Raw genomic sequence first — 18,390 nt, forward strand, 5'->3', positions numbered from 1 at the left:
CAAGGGCAAAGACTAAACCAGGAATAGTAATAGAGGCAGCAAAGCAGCTATTGCCAATGGTGTTCGGATTGAAAAGTGGCTTATTGGAAGAAAGACACAGGAAGACTGCCCCCAGCATGTATCAGGTGCCTGGGAATTGTCTATAGATAGATGGATGGATGGGTGGATGGATGGATGAATTAGAATCAAAAGGAAATGGTTTATCATTACAAAAGAGCAAGAAATGAGAGGAAAATGCAGTAGCAATGAAACACAAGGACAGGGACGGTGTCAGAGAAATTCTCAATGCATCAAGCCTTCAGAGTTCACGCAGCCACAGAGCAGTGGTTCTCAAAGTGTGGTCCCATCACCAGCATCACCAGCATCACCTGGGAGCTTGTTAGATATGCAAATTCTCTGGACTCACACCAGTCCTACTGAATTAGAAACTCTGGGGATGGTGCCCAGCAACCTGTCTTAAGAAGCCCTCTAGGGGATTCTGATGCACACTCAAGAACCACTGACCTAGAGAAATGAAGGAATCTTGTGGGGATGGCTTTAAAGAAAGAAAGAAAAAAAAAGCCTAATGGTCTTAACCCTGGCTGCACACTAAAATCAGCTGAGGAACTTTGAAACTACTAATGTCCAAGCTGGCCTATCATCAGAGATTGATTTAATTTAGTGTGAGATGGAGACCAGGCATCCAAATTATTTACCAGCTCTCCAGGAGATTCAAATGTGCGCTCAGGGCTGGGAAGCTCTGATGTAAGAGGAGAAGCAGTGTGGGAGGACATGATTCAAGAATGCTACATAAATGACCTCGAAAAGAAGGCTGGTCTCTTTCTGACATGGTGTTCTGCTGCCTTCAAACGATTCACACATATATTCTCAGCTGTCAACACTGCTATGCTTTTGCACAGGGCAGGGAAATTGCTTTTATTTCAGCAGCAAAGAAAATGTAATCAGCAGCCAGCCCTTTTTGCCCGTCCCTTGCTCACCCTCTGAGATGGCTTTGTACAAGCAATGCTCCCCTTCCCTGCCCTCAGTATACGGAGTGCCCCTGGGAGCCAGTGAGGAGGAGAGGCTGCACTTTCTTCTACTGAAGTGGCAGCAGCCACCACAGGGCCATTGGCACATTTGTCCCCCAGGCCTCACTCAGGCCCCAGCATACACAGGCAGATGCCTCAAGAGGTCTAGATATCGCATCACCAACTTTAAGCCACACAGCCCCTCAGCTACTCTCCAGAGACCAGCTTCACCTGAACCTGGCAGGTGAATGAGGGTCTCCAGTGGGAAAAGAAAGGAAGCACTGAGTCAACTCCAGCTGCCAGGGACAACAAAAAAGGCTTTCAACTGCATGGGAGCACACGACCCTCTCCGCCTCAAGGCTTGGCCTCAGGAGCAACTGTCTACATGACCTAAGTCCACTTGGGTCAGTGGGTGAGAGGGAACACTCAGGAAAGGACAAGCCTCCAGACAGAAACCATACAGGTTTAAATTGTCCAAGAGCACCACAGAACCTGCGTACCTTTATGCAACGTATAGCCACATTCTCCCCCAGTTCTATGCATGTGCACGGGACCTTTGGGGGTACACCTAGTGGAGACGGCTTCACCGCTAAATGGCACAGTGGTAACCTGACTGGGCAGGTTCACATTACACAGATGAACAGTAGGAACAAGCAATAATGCCTTGTCACAGAGCTTCAGAATGTAATATATAATAGATGACAATGACAATGATGATGGTAACCAGATCCTCCACTGGAAATTTAAGTTCTCCACAAAGCTCAATCAAGCATTCCTTAAAAAGGCTAGAAGAACCTCTAAGCATTTCAGAATCTGTAAGCATGTCGCCTCAATGAAACCGCCCAAGAGCACCCAAGGGTGGATGTCAGGCCAGGAAAAGGAGATACAGCAGGTGGAGAGTCAGGCCTTACATTGGTCAGGATCTGAGTAGACAAGTTTTCCAGTTGGGGACTGCTATCTAAGAGTAGTGGCTCTCAACTAGGGGTGATTTTGCCCCCGAGAGGACATTCAGCAATGTTTGAAGACATCTCTGGTTTTCACAGTGGAGTAGGGTGTGCTACCATCTAGTCCGTGGGTCAAGGCCACGGACACCGCTAAACATCATACAATGCACAGGACAGCCCCCCACAGCAAAGAAGTACCTCGCCCCAAATGTCATTAGTGCCAAGTTGGAGAAACCCTGGTCTACAGAAATGTCCCCACAACAAACGATGGAGGAAGAAAATATTGATGGATTTTTCTTTCCATAAAGGCTCAGATTCTACCCAGTTTCTATTAGCATCCCAGAAGAACAGAGTTGTTCTCCTCAAGGAGACAGATAAATTAATCTTGACAGATTATCTTGTCCACCCCCTGCTTTCAGGGAACTCAAGGTCTAAATCACCCAGGACCAATAACTGCCTAGTCTCTTATCAATCAAATATTTTCAGGAGTAAAAACCCCACAGCCTCCCTGTAGCAACTCATTCCAATATTTATCTTCCTAATGAACAACATGCTAAGTTGAATCATTCAGAATTGCCAATAGTTGAGCGAGTCTGGCCTTCGAAGATGGCAGTTTCATGTGGCTCAGCTTAACATTACTCCCTTCAACAAAAACGTGTCCTGCTTTTCGAGGCCATCTTCTTGTGTTGACGCTTCAGTCAGCACCACACAGTTTTTGGTGACAGTGATAACCAGCCACCTGCTGTCTGGGATACCTCCCCTCCCCTCCCCCACTCCTCCCCCACAATCCTCACCACCCCAATCTTCATTGGCTCTTTCTCCAGCAAAATTATTAGGATTTTGTCCAGGTCAATTGTTATGTCTTTTTTAACTTTTTTTTTTTCATTTTCAGCTCTAATTCACTTTATCCTATGGGAAGGAGCCAAAATAAAGTTGCCACACACAGGGTCTTAATACTTGAGCAGATATGAAGGAAAAGCCCAGATCTAGGTCTCTTGGGTCTTATTTTCACGTACACAGTGTAGCTTATTTAATATAGGCCTTATATACCATATATTCATTTAAGTAACCTGACCTCAACTTACTGCTATGTAAGCAATCTGAAGGGGGGACTCACAGTTATTAAATGGCTACCATGTGCCAAGCAATGTGCTACAAACTTTCACATATATTATCGATTTAATCTCTAGAACAAGGTTGTGAGGAAGGTATTCCTATTCCATTTCACAGATGATAAAACTGAGGCAGCTCGACAAGGTTAAATAACCTTCGGTGCCAGCATATGAGCCAGGATTTGCATCCATATCTGTCGGACACCAGTGCCCACACTGTCACCATTATCCTAAACAGACTGAGTAAAGCTCTGCAGAGATTTAGAATTTCAAAGTGACCACCTGAAGGGCACATTATTACAGGCGAATTGACCTGACCTATTATCTTTACCCTGTATCCTAGCAGAGTGCCCACTTCCCCAAAAAACACAAAATTACTTCATGGTAGCTATGATCTCTTTTAATATATCAGCAACATCTCCTTTCCTCATTTCAGTATAAAAAACAAAACAGCCAATAAAACCGCCTGTGAGCTTTCTTTTTTTTTTTTTTACAAGAGTCTTGCTGCATCCGTTTTCAGCTGAAAAACATTACCCGTTGCTTTTCATTCAGCTCTTTCATAAAAAATCATAATTTCACTGATTAAAGATGAAATCATGTTTATTCTTATCTTCCAAAAACACTGCTTAACGTACTTAAAATCCCCTTCACGGCAGCCATGGGCCAAGGGGGTGGGGCGCGGGGTGGGGGCAGGCAGCAGCAGGAGCGGTTCCGAGCAGGTGATGGGGTGAGCTGTGGCCACCTTGTGGCTAATTGCTGAGGGAAGCACTGGCCCTCCACCAGCAACTCAAGCATTTCTGTGACTACAAAAGGGACAGAGACAGCAAGCCCCACCCTTCAGTCCCTGGCATCTGCAAACTCGCTTCTTATTCTTCATTTACTTCTGAGGGCAGTAAGTGGGCGTTCACTGACCAGAGCCACGCTCTCCATGATGGGAGAGAGAGAGACGCAGCACAGCTTCATAAAGTTCTGCTACAGTCGTTACCTTCTTAAAGTTTCCTAATTTAGTGGTAGATGCAGTCTCTAAGGGGCATTTAAAGGGGCATTTCAAAGCGAATTAAAATTTCTACTCATGGCTGCTACGGACTCAAATTCTGCTCATCACTGAGGACAACTTTTCTCTAGAACTAGCTGTGTGTTATTTGCCTGTGATCTGCAATAAGAATACGCTGTGCACAAATGTGTTATACAGTCATCCTAAAATAAATTAATTTGCTTCTAAATGTCAGCTAGAGACGGAGAATCACTGCGCCTCTGTGGAAAGTCACCGGCTGGGGGAGCAGAGAATCTGGCTTCCACCACTAACTAGCAATGTGATTTTAACCTTTCATCCTCATTTTCCTAATCTGTAAAACAAGAGATTACAAGATCAGTAGGTTTTCAAATATTTTTAGCAGTGAAACCTTTTTTTCTCAGAGTTTCCAGAATCCTAATATGCCAGTGATCAAAAGGCAGCTGCTCTGACTATGTCTGGACAGGCAGGCCAGACTCACCCACCACCACCATCCCCTCCTTCTGGGCCCAACCCAAGTCCCTTAACTCACCTCTGCAGAATCCTGGACATCAGGACTTGAAGATCATTGGACCAAGTGATTTCTAAAGTCCCTTGGTGCCCCAAGTGTCTATCAGGCTAAGTGGCCGAAGTTTTTAAAAGCAAACATTTTATGAAGACACTTGATAGAAATACGTCAAACCTATCAGCCTGGTAGGGAAAAGATTATACGCAATGAGCAATCAGAGAACAATTTAATTCTCTATGTTAAGGTCTGTGGCCCTGGCTTAGGATACAAGACAAGGTCCTTTGAAGAGCACTGGATGAATCACTCTTACAAAGTACCCTGAGTACTTGTGGGCCAGGCAGAATCACTGAGTGTTCCCTCCAGTAGCCCCTTTCATTGGCCTTGTGGTGGCCCCTGCAGGACACGTGAACTGGGCACAGATAAGGCCCGATCCATCAGTGTTGCTCTTCACTCAGAACCATGCCTGTGCTGATGCCTCTTTTAAATCCAGTGCTTTCCCTACCCAACTGGCAACTGCTGCCTTTATTAATGGCTGTTTTCCTGTCTGAATGATAAAATGTGTTTTCATTTGCCCTTTAGCCCCAAAACCTAATTATCGACTCACCTAGGGTGGGGAGAACTATATACTCTTTTGATGGGCTCTGAGGCCCCGAGAGAGTGATATGAAAACAAAATCAACAGAGACTTGATGGAAATTAGCAAAATTTCTCCATTTGAAAATATATCTACCATTGAAGTAAATTAAAAATATTTTTCAAAAAATTACAATGAATTAGGGAAATGCAAATCAAAACTACAATGAGATATCACCTCACACTGGTCAGAATGGCCATCATCAAAAATCTACAAACAATAAATGCTGGAGAAGGTGTGGAGAAAAGGGAAGCTTCTTACACTGTTGGTGGGAAATGTACTCAATAAATTGGTACAACCATTATGGAAAACAGCACGGAGGTTCCTTAAAAAACTAAACACAGAACTACCATATGATCCAGCAATCCCACTCCTGGGCATATATCCAGAGAAAACCATAATTTGAAAAGATACATGCACCCCAGTGTTCACTGCAGCGCTATTTACAATAGCCAAGACATGGAAGCAACCTAAATGTCCAGTGACAGAGGAGTGGATAAAGAAGATGTGGTACATATATACAATGGAATATTACTCAGCCATAAAGAAGAATGAAATAATGCCATTTGCAGCAACATGGATGGACCCAGAGACGGTCATACTGCGTGTAGTAAGTCACACAAAGACAAATACCATATGATATCGCTTATATGTGGAATCTTAAAAAAATGGTACAAATGAACTTATTTACAAAACAGAAATACAGTCACAGATGTAGAAAACAAACTTATGGTTATGGAGGGGATGGGGATGTGGGCGGGAAGGTGGGGAGGGAAAAACTGGGAGATTGGGATTGACCTATACACACTACTATATATAAAACAGATAACTAATAAGTACCTACTGTGTAGCACAGGGAACTCTACTCAGTACTCTGTAATGACCTATATGGGAAAAGACTCCAAAAAAGAGTGGCTATATGTATAACTGACTCACTTTGCTGTACACCTGAAACTAACACAACATTGTAAATCAACTATACTCCAATAAAACAATTTTTTAATTACAATGAATTCATTCAATAATTAACTCAAGCAATTTTTACTGTGCATTGACTCTGGTCCAGGCACTGAGTTAGGCGCCAAGGATACCATGAAGAGTTCTAAGACACTGTCCCTCTCCTCAGGTCACTGAGTCTCCCACTACCATTCACGTCAAGAACTAAGTGAAACACAGAATGATGTGTGCCGGGCTTCCCTAGTGGTGCAGTGGTTAAGAATCCACCTGCCAGTGCAGGGGACACGGGTTCGGCGAGCCCTGATCCAGGAAGATCCCACATGCCGCAGAGCAACTAAGCCCGTGCGCCACAACTACTGAGCCTGCGCTCTAGAGCCCACGAGCCACAACTACTGAGCCCACGTGCCATGACTACTGAAGCCCGCACACCTAGAGCCCGTGCTCCGCAACAAGAGAAGCCACCACAATGAGAGGCCCACGCACCACAACGAAGAGTAGCCCCCGCTCATTTCAACTAGAGAGAGCGCGCGTGCAGCAACAAAGACCCAACACAGCCAAAAATAAATTAAAATAAATTAATTTTAAAAAAAAGAATGATGTGTGCCACAATTGAGGTGAGTAGGGTACAGTGGGGTGACAAAGGACAGACTGCCTGGCTTGGGCTGGAAAGGCTGGGAGGAGTGACTCCTGAACTAGTTCTTAAAGGGTGAGGTGGCAAAGATCTTTTCTCTTCTGCTCACAGTGGCGGAAACTGCTAGTGTTCCCTCCTCTTCGGGTGAACATGGCCAGGTTACATTTTGAAGCCTCCCTTGCAGCCTGCGGTTACATGTTGCCATGTGACTGAGTTCTGAATGTAAGCAGAAGTGATGTGCACCACTTCCAAACCTGGTCCATAAAAACCCTCTCACACTCACCCCTCGTGCTCTTTCCCCATCTGCCATCTGGCTGAATGGAGAGGACTCCAAGGACCTAGAGGAGGGTGATCTTCTCAAGATGGGAGAAGCCAAGATCCCTGAATGCATGGAATAGAGCCCCCTCCAGGCTCAAAGTGTTAAAGAAGGTGGTGGGGAAATATTTATAATTCCAGTAACCAAAAAATACTGGCAGTGGAGCGGGGTGGCTGGGCCTGTGCACCACAACTACTGAGCCTGCATGCTGTAACTACTGAAGTCCACATGCCTGGAGCCCATGCTCCGCAGCAAGAGAAGCCACCACAATGAGAGGCCCACGCACCCCAGTGAAGAGTAGCCCCTGCTCACCGCAACTAGAGAAATCTCACGCACAGCAACGAGGACCCAAAGCAGCAAAAATTAATTAATTAATTAATTAATTAAATAAACTCTTAAAAAAATACTGGCAGTGGAAAACTTTGTTTGCCATTCCTGACTATTCATGAGGCAGCGGGAAGCCTTTAAATAGTCTTACACAAACAAATAACATGATCAGATTTGTTTTTAAGAATGGTCACTCTGGTGGCAAAATGGAACATGGATGGAGAAGCTGAGCAAGACAGAAAGCAGAGAGAACATATCAGAGAATAGTTTCATGGTAAAGGCAAGAAAAAATGTGTACTTGAACTAAATCATTTGCAGTGGAGATGTAAAACAGGGGAAAGACTTGAGTGAAGCCATTAGAAGTAAAGAGCTATTAGAACATGATTGGGTTGGGGCAGGAGAGTCAGGAGCCATATACAACTTTTGAACTCCTGGCTTTTGTCGGGTTTAAATCCCAGGAAATAAAACACAGAGGCTGGAGGTTTGGGGGACAGGTCAGTGAGCATTTTGGATACACTGAATCTGACATCCAGGTAGAGATATCTAGGAGACAGTGGATATATAGGTCTAGAACTCAGGAGAAAGATCAGAACTGAAGCTTGGACTTGAGAATCACTTGATTAACACCTGATGAGGTGGCCCAAGGAGAATATGTAAAGGAAGAAGGTTAAAACCCAGAGAACAATAAAGAGAGGATGAAGGAGGGGAAGCCAGAGGGAAACTAAGAAGGGACATTTTGGGGGTAGGGGAGGAATCAAGAGAATGACAAACAACACAAAGACCAAAGAAACAAGGTAAAAATAGTGTTCAACAAGGTTAAATGCCATAAAATAAAGTAAGTAAGAATTGAAAGTTAGTGATGACTGTATCAGGCAGGGTCTAATCAGGAAAAGAGAGGCCACTCAAGGCATATTTGTCCGCTTGGGCTGCCATAACAAAACACCAACAGAAATATATTTTCTCATAGTTCTGGAGGCTAGAAGTCCAAAATCAGGGTGCCTGCATAGCCAGGTTCTGCCTTGCAGATGGTCACCTTCTCACTGTGTCCTCACATGGCAGAGAAGGAGAGATCAAGCTCTCTGGTGCCTCTTCTTATAAGGGCACTAATCCCATCATGAGGACCCCACCCTCATGACCTCATCCAAACCAATTACCTCCCACAGGCCCCAACACCAAATACCATCACAGTAGGGTTAGGACTTCAACAAATGAATGTGGTGGCGGGGGGAACACAGTTCAGTCCATAGCACCAGGTATTTCAAACAGGCAATATAATACAGTCAAGTGGTGATGGAAAAGCTGAGAAGCCAAATAGGGAATGATGAGCCATTCCAGAGATTATCAACAGCAAGAAGCCACAGTCATCCCTAGGACTGCACGACAATGAGAAGAGTGGTGTTACCTTAGCCCAAACCTGGGGTCACCCTAGCTGAAATTGAAGCACTGCGGGGTTGCCCTGTAGTAACTGATACTCCAGAAGGAGGGGCTCTGTGAGGGGCCTGGAGCCAAGAAGAAGTCACCACCTGAGATAACACATGAAAGAGAGGGCAAGAAAGGGAGAAATACCCTGGCTTCCCTCCTCCTTCCACCCTCTGCTAGTGGACCCCATAGGCTGAGCCCACCTGGCAGCCAGAGGGCAATGGTGGTTGTTTCCTATGAAATAGATCTGAGAGTGAAAAAGGATTGGAATAACTAAGAGAAGAGTAAACCAGTAAGTCAAAGGATTGACAAGAGGCATTAAGGCATCAACCAAAACTAGAAGTCCTAAATTTCTGTTAGTAACAGTCAAACGTGTGATGCCCTTGAGTCTCTAAATCTGTACCTAGCACAAAGCCTGACACACACATGTCCAAACATTAGGTGTCCAATGTTTCATGAATGAATGGTTGGAGAGATGAAGAGATGCGCAAATGCAGAAAACCTTAACCAGAGAGCCCCTGAGGCTGACATTAAGTCCACAGGATTCTCATCAGGCCCTAAGAGAATCTGCGTTTTGGGGTCTCTAAGAATATGAAAAAACAGGTGGTAGCATCCTGACCCTCTGAGGTCCTTCCTGTTCCTGATGCCTTGACTTCAAGGTCCTCCTGATGGCAAGACTTCTGCTAACTTACTGAGTCTGGAAATGGTTGCTTTTCAAAATCTCCCCGAGGATGCCCATTCTAGACTGAGGCATGCCTTGCCTTCTCAGCTCCTGTCAGACAGTCTCTAAATCCACTGAATTCTGAGGCCCCTCCTGCCTTAGTTTACCCACCTCTCTTGCTTCCCTGGGTTTTCCAAGTGAACCCTCCAAGAAAAGCATTCTTGGAGACTTCAAATCAGGACTTCTTCAGAAGCACATAATAACAACTCAATACAGTTACACTAGCAGCCAACACTCTCTGCCTGGAGTGTGGGGATGTCCGTTTAACACTGTAAAGAGAGACCCCCAAAACACAACATAACCCCACCTTGTATGTGGATCACACAAAACAAACAAAGTAGAGACATGAGGATTGAAGGAAAGAACACTATAGGAGGAAAAGCATTTAAAACGGTGTTGCTATAATTTTTTGACAACATAATGCAGAGGCTCTTTCAGTCAAGTACATCGACACCTCAGTCCCTCTCCACCTCCTTTCCCCCATGGTGTTGTCTTGGCTGTCAATTACTGGGAGAGAAGGCTGTTCTTTAAAAGGCTTTTAAATGGTATTAGAAATGATTGGAAGCTCACCTAAAAGCTCTTGAAAAAAAAGAAAAAAAGAAGTCTTCACCGTCTGCTTGTGTTGCATAAAATGCAAGGTCCTGTTCTGCTTGTTTGTTTGTTTGTTTGTTTGCGTGAAAGCTGGAAGCAAAGATTGAGTACAGTTCAGCAGGTTAAGTGAGAAACTTATCGCCAGCAGTGTTTCTGTCCTAAGAATTCAGGGCCCTCTCTGACCTTCTGTGAGACAAAAATTCAGAGAATGATGTGAGTACACCTCTCTTTAGAGTATCAGTGTGTCACTGAAATGTCTCATGCAACCCTGTTCCCATTCAATGCATAAGAAGCATCTTGCAATTTAAAACAGTTGCTCTGTAAAAGAAAAAATTCATTCACTCATAAAATTATCCAAGTAATCACCCCCCCCCCAACTTGTGTGTTATTCCAAATGGCCATCCATCACGGGGAATGGTGGTATTTACAATTGTTAATGTACCACCATTCTTGTTAACAGTGTTTGATGTTAACTTTGCACCATCACCGTAAGTGTGTTACCTGCAGTTACTGATGCTCACACTATTACATTTTTCTTGTGATCAACATCTTTGAGAGGGCTGGCAGGGTTTTAAATGATGCAGATTCTCTCAAGGGTACTCGCTGGACTAGAGCTTCCCTCTTAACCACCCACCAAGCTTTTCATCTTATGAGACATCAAAGATTGCCTTCAGGCCTCCTGACAGATCATCTCAGGAAGTGCTGGGCAGATCCTCTTCTGTACTCGAACACAGATCTCATGAGCATTTACTGCATGGCTGCAATCACTCACTTGGTCGTTTGGCTTGCCCACTGGACTCCTTGGGGAGTGATTTTGTCTTATTCTCCTTTGAATCCTCACAGCTAGCCCTTTAATGAAGGCAGAGAAAGCCCTTTCACCAACTAAAAAAGGCTCATCTGACCTTCCCTCTGCGATGAGTGGGTCCCCATCTCTGGCCTGGTCCCAGAGTCAGTCATGCTGGCTGGCAGCTGCAGACTAGAGCAGACTAAAGCAGAGTGTGAAATAAACTGCATACCTGTGATGACAGGAGGGAGACGAGGTGCATTTCATTGTCACCTTGAACATTATGTTGATAAGAGCCGGGCAGTGTAAACTATACAGGTCCATCACAGCTGCTAACATGTGCAAAAGATGCCCACAGAGATAAGGTCTTATTTTCCTAGGAACACAATGGGCTCCCCAAAGTGACCTTCAAAGCCATGGAGAACACAAAGAATATGATGCATTTATTATACAAACATCTAGACAGATATTCATCCATTAATTCCTTTATTCATTCAACAAATATTTATGAACAAACTGTACTAGAGTCATGATAAGTACTGAGGATATAAGAGTAAGCAAAAGGAACCAAACCTCTACCATCATGATGTTCAAATTCACACAGGTGGCACCTATGCCAAAATTTATACCTGTCTTATACAACCAGGACGCTTTAGGACTTTAGGACTGGGGATACCAGCCTTTAGCTGTCGAAGCATACTCGTTAGGAGAATCCTCTCTTTGTCACACTACCAATCATTCTAATAACTTCTATTTCAATTTTGATTTCTTATTAATAATTAAACAATATGTCAAGATGATGAAACCCAAATCATAGCGTGTAACGTAGGAGATTTAAAAGCTACTTCTTCAGTTCCAGACACTTTGCAAACATTATTTAACTCACTCCTGACAACGATACCAGAAGTTGATATTGAATATGATATCTGCATTGTACAGAATAGGAAAATGAGCCTCAAAGGGGTGAGGCTGCTCTCCCCAAGTCATAAGAAGCTAAGATTCAAACTCAAGTCCATCTGGTGCCAATGCCTTTGCTTTTTCCACTACACCTTTTTAAAAATGACTTTCAAACAATCCATATTAATGTTCCTTTTTATCAAAGAAACACCACTAAGTGCTTCTAATGTATACCTAATTTGCTTCAATTTCCTATTTAGTTATACCAGTTTTATGAACTACACCTTATAATCTCCTTCTAGTTCTACAATCAATGAGAGTATTAAATGGATTGAGCATCTGCCCTCAGCATTATTATTCTAGATAGGAAAATGATTACCAAATTCGTGCCTATGAGTTCACCTTTCAACATTCATTTAATCAAGATGAGTAATTACCCTAGCGGGTAATAATTAGGTAATTAGTAAAACTAGTTAATACAAATAGCATATTAATATAACCAAATAAATGCTAGTATAATTTTTATAATTATTATGGCATATAGGTCTACCTGATTTTTTTTAGTAAAAGACACATAATTTCTGGGCTATGTATTGCACAATTTCAACTTGCATGTGGGAATGCCTTTTGACATCTGTGACCCTGCAGAGTAAAAAGGAGATTGAGACAATTATCTCGGGTACTGAAGCAAAAGCCTGCTTGCACTAAAATTATCTGCCTAGTCTCTTCCCGATTTTTCTCTAAATGGTTACTCCATTTTTTTAAAAAAAGAGCCACCTTATAGCATTGTACTAAATATCCTTCTCTGCTTAGAAAATGAAAACATTCTAAGAATAATTTAATCAGGATAGACAAACAGTTCTGCACATATGCAGATTATTCTATGATTCTATAGTATAATCCTTGGTTTGACATTTACATTCCCCAAAAGAAAAGATTTTATCTTTATCAACACCACCCTGTAGGTTTCCTAACTCTCCCCCCCCACACACACATAGAAAAACCTAAAGCAACTGTAATGAATAAGCACGTTCGTGAGAAAAAGTAAATATCTCTTGATACTGTGGTACACACACGTGCACACAACAGCAATCTCTGTTTGTATTTTCGGTGGTAGACATTATTAAGCATTATTAAGATACCATTAACCATATCCTATGATGATTTCACTCAAAATGGTTATCAGTCGTAGGATAGTCTCGTGATAGATATTGATCCATACCCAGGATATGTAACAATTTATAAACACTATGTAGGAAAAATTTTCATCTCCCCTAAGCATGAACTTCCAACTGGTTTATATACCTTTATAAAGCCTCTAATGCCCAAAATCTTAGAATACCAGCAGCATGAAATAATTTGCAAACTCTCTAACTGGGGTAGAGTTTACAGTTCTCTTATTTGAGCTAACCTCTTATGACTGAATTACGTTTCATTACTGTTTATGAATATAAAATAACAGGCTGATGTCCAGGCCTTCCTTTCATGGCAGAAACCCAGGCTCAGTCAATATTTTTACATGCTAACATACATAATAAAGGCATACACATGAAAACTGATTCATTAACTTCCTTGATAGGTGTTATTCCTTCCTATTATCCAAGGTTTCATCTTTAGCCACAATTGTATATATGACAATACACCACAACTGAATTAAAAACTCTTCTTTCTTACAAACCCCAATACAATTGTGTCTGATGGTTCAGTTGTGATTTTTCTAAAAGCAACTGATGCCTTCTATGCAATCCAGTCTCATCAGTAACTTTCCCCCAGATCTTATTAATGCATAAAGGAACCCAGAATTTTACCTGGCTTCCCAAGCCCATGCAGTTCCATTTTTACATGGTCTTTCTGTTTCCAGGAAGAGTGATCATTCTTGGAACTATAAGCTATTCGTCTGAATTTCCAGTCTGTAAATTGTGAAGAAGGCTCGTGGGTGTGAAACAAGAGAAGATAAACTACAAATTGGAGCTAAAGAGAAAATAAATACAAGATTTTAGAGGAATCTAATTGTTTTCCACATATCATAGTAAGAGCTATTATCCTTCCTTCTAAATTTATGTCATCTGCGCATTTATCTATATTCCTATTTGTCTGTCATCTATCTGTCTTCCACCTGCCTGTTAGTGTCTATTTATTTGGCATGGCAAGTTGTGCTGTCTTTGTCTGCAGAGAAGAAAAGAAGGGGGAAAACGATGAAAAATCTTGGTGTAGCGTGAATAGCAATGAGGTGAGGCTGATGCCTGATGTGCGGATGAATCCTGTAAATGAAGTGGCCCTTGAATTAAATTAATTTAAAATCTGGCAAATATTACCCGGCATGTTTGTCAATGTGCTGTATAATTATTAATTTGTTCATTGAAGCAACTGTATAAATAAATAGAAAGCAGAATGCCATGATTAAGCAAGCATTGAAAATCCAGGGTCAAGGAGCCCCGCAATATGGGGATCTCAATAGCTTTCCTGGGTCCTACTTTTACATCTCCTTGTAAACCCGTATGTCGATAACAGCAAATTAATTGGCCCACATTTAGATGCCAACAAGGCTTTTGTATTCTCAGTGCACATTTTTGTCTTCTCGGAGTGAGATGCTAGTGATGGGGGCTTTAATATTACCCCTAGGGGAGCACCAGAAAATCTTAACAATTTCCTTCACTAGAGTATTTTCATTAGCGCTAAATGCCGTGCAATTTACATTTGAAATCAGGTGTAGGGGTGAGCAGAACGTGACAAGACATGTTGCAGTGGTTCTTGCTTTTTTTTTTTTTTGTTCCAATGTTCTTTATTTACTGCCATGGAGTCTCAGAAGGAAAGCATGCAAGTCAAAAAGGGAGTATTTCTTGATTTCTCTTTGCCCTTACTTTTAGGAGATGAAAACTCTATCTTATTCACACATTTGAAACAGCCCTCTTTCACAGAGGAAAAAAAGTACACTTTAAAAAAATAACAATAATGCACCTAAAGTAGAACTAAACTAAATATCACCTGACAGCTGTGAGCAGATATTCCAGTAGGGGCAAGAATCCTGTAAGGGAAAGGATTAGAACTTAACACAAAGACTAGGCTGCTAAATTTACGTCTGTGTAGCTCAACTGCCTGATTAACTCAAGCCAATTCTGAAAAATTTACCTACTATTATTTTTATTGTAAATCTAGACTACAAGTAGATTTCATATTGAGGATGTGAGGGTAAGCTAAACTCTGGCTAATGTCATTTCAATTTAACAAATATTCGAAGACCTCTCCTGGAAAGAATGGCAATTAGCATGTTAAGTCCGAGCTCTGTTTATACCATTAGTTTGCACACTAACCACCTGTTAGAGTTAGATCTTCTGCTTTAATTGGATGTTTCAGTTATTGAACGCCTTAGTAGAGCCTAAATTCTAAGGAGGAAAACAAAGCCAGATGAACAGCTGGAATACGAAGCACTTAGGAAGGAGCTGCTTAGTGCCAGGGAGGGTTCCAGGTGCTCTACACAAATATACCCCATCTAACTTTCCCACTAGTTCTAAGAGGTTGGTGTGGTTCTTCCCATTTTACAGGAGTTGAAACTGAAGCACAAACATATTTGTAGACATTCAAGAACTACTTCTTGCATTCACTAATAGCTCTCGTCAAGACAAGATCTCAACCGCCATGGCAAAAGCCTCATTGACGATGGTAGAAGTTACCCAGCCTATGAACTTTAGTTATGACAGCCTCATGGTCTCTAGACGAATGAAAGATGTGGCTAGTCTCCAAATCTGACTGAGTGTCAAATTTATGTTTCCCAGTTTTAAGGGTGACTTAACCAGGCTGCTTTCTGGCCTGCTATTATGCTAACAGACTAATGAGGGTACACTGTTTATAGCCTCGTGTTCCCAAAAATGTCCCCTAAAGAAGGCAAAGACAGAGGAGTTGAGGAAGATGGCGGAAGAGTAAGACGTGGAGATCACCTTCCTCCCCATATATACATCAGAAATACATCTACACGTCGAAATGCTCCTATACAACACTCACTGAACGCTGGCAGAAGACCTCAAACCTCCCAAAAGGCAAGAAACTCCCCACGTACCTGGGTAGGGCAAAAGAAGAAAGAAAAAACAGAGACCAAAGAATAGGGACGGGACCTGCACCAGTGGGAGGGAGCTGTGAAGGAGGAAAGCTTTCAACAAACTAGGAGCCCCTTCGCAGGCAGAGACTGCGGGTGGCGGAGGGGGCAAGCTTCGGAGCCACGGAGGAGAGCACAGCAACAGGGCTGCGGAGGGCAAAGCGGAGAGATTCCCGCACAGACGATCAGTGCCGACGGGCACTCACCAGCGCGAGAGACCTGTCTGCTCAGCCGCTGGGGCGGGCGGGGCTGGGAGCTGAGGCTCGGGCTTCGGTCGGAGCGCAGGGAGAGGACTGGGGCTGGCGGCGTGAACACTGCCTGAAGGGGCTAGTGCTCCACAGCTAGCCGGGACGGAGTCCGGGAAAAAGTCTGGAGCTGCCAAAGACACAAGAGACTTTTTCTTCCCTCTTTGTTTCCTGGTGCGCGAGGAGAGGGGATTAAGAGCACTGCTTAAAGGAGCTCCAGAGACGGGCGCGAGCCGCGGCTATCAGCGCGGACCCCAGAGACGGGCATGAGACGCTAAGGATGCTGCTGCCGCCACCAAGAAGCCTGTGTGCGAGCACAGGTCACTCTCCACACCTCTCCTCCCGGGAGCCTGTGCAGCCCGCCACGGCTAGGATCCTGTAATCCAGGGACAATTTACCCGGGAGAATGCACGGCGGGCCTCAGGCTGGTGCAACGTCACGCCGGCCTCTGCCGCCGCAGGCTCGCCCCGCATCGCGCCCCTCCCTCCCCACGGCCTAAGTGAGCCAGAGCCCCCGAATTAGCGGCTCCTTTAACCCTGCCCTCTCTGAGCAAAGAACAGACGCCCTCCAGCGACCTACACGCAGAGGCGGGGCCAAATCCAAAGCTGAACCCTGGGAGCTGTGCGAACAAAGAAGAGAAAGGGAAATCTCTCCCAGCAGCCTCAGGAGCAGCAGATTAAAGCTCCACAATCAACTTGATGTACCCTGCATCGGTGGAATACCTGAATAGACAACGAATCATCCCAAATTGAGAAGGTGGATTTTGAGAGCAAGATATATTATTTTTTCCCCTTTTCCTCTTTCTGTGAGTATGTATGTGTATGCTTCTGTATGAGATTTTGTCTGTAGAGCTTTGCTTTCACAATTTGTCCAAGGGTTCTGCCCGTCCATTTGTTTTTAATTTTTTTCTTAATAATTACTTTTTATTCTTTATTTTAATAACTATTTTATTTTATCTTACTTTATTTTATTTTATCATCTTTCTTTCTTTCCTTCTACTTTTTCTCCCTTTTATTCTGAGTCATGTGGATGAAAGGCTCTTGATGCTCCAGCCAAGAGTCAGTGCTGTGCCTCTGAGGTGGGAGAGCCAACTTCAGGACTCTGATCCACAAGAGACCTCCCAGCTCCACGTAATATCAAACGGGGAAAATCTCCCAGAGATCTCCATCTCAACACCAACACCCAGCTTCACTCAACGACCAGCAAGCTATAGTGCCGGACACCCTATGCCAAACAACTAGTAAGACAGGAACACAACCCCACCCATTAGCAGAGAGGCTGCCTAAAATCATAACAAGGCCACAGACACCCCAAAACACACCACCACATGTGGACCTGCCCACCAGAAAGACAAGATCCAGCCTCATCCACCAGAACACAGGCACTAGTCCCCTCCACCAGGAAGCCGACACAACCCACTGAACCAACTTTAGCCACTGGGGACAGACACCAAAAACAACGGGAACTACAAACCTGCAGCTTGCAAAAAGGAGACCCCAAACACAGTAAGATAAGCAAAATAAGAAGACAGAAAAACACACAGCAGATGAAGGAGCAAGGTAAAAACCCACCAGACCTAATAAATGAAGAGGAAATAGGCGGTCTACCTGAAAAAGAATTCAGAATAATGATAGTAAAGATGATCCAAAATCCTGGAAATAGAATAGAGACAATGCAAGAAACATTTAACAAGGACCTAGAAGAACTAAAGATGAAACAAGCAACGATAAACAACACAATAAATGAAATTAAAAATACTCTAGAAGGGATCAATAGCAGAATAACTGAGGCAGAAGAACGGATAAGTGACCTGCAAGATAAAATAGTGGAAATAACTACCACAGAGTCGAATGAAGAAATAAGAATGAAAAGAATTGAGGACAGTCTCAGAGACCTCTGGGACAACATTAAACACACCAACATTTGAACTATAGGGGTCCCAGAAGAAGAAGAGAAAAAGAAAGGGACTGAGAAAATATTTGAAGAGATTATAGTTGAAAACTTCCCTAATATGGGAAAGGAAATAGTTAATCAAGTCCAGGAAGCACAGAGAGTCCCATACAGGACAAATCAAAGGAGAAACACGCCAAGACACATATTAATCAAACTATCAAAAATTAAATACAAAGAAAACATATTAAAAGCAGCAAGGGAAAAACAACAAATAACACACAAGGGAATCCCCATAAAGTTAAC

The sequence above is a fragment of the Delphinus delphis genome, chromosome X (genome assembly GCF_949987515.2).
Source record: "Delphinus delphis chromosome X, mDelDel1.2, whole genome shotgun sequence".
Taxonomy (NCBI): Eukaryota; Metazoa; Chordata; class Mammalia; order Artiodactyla; family Delphinidae; genus Delphinus; species Delphinus delphis.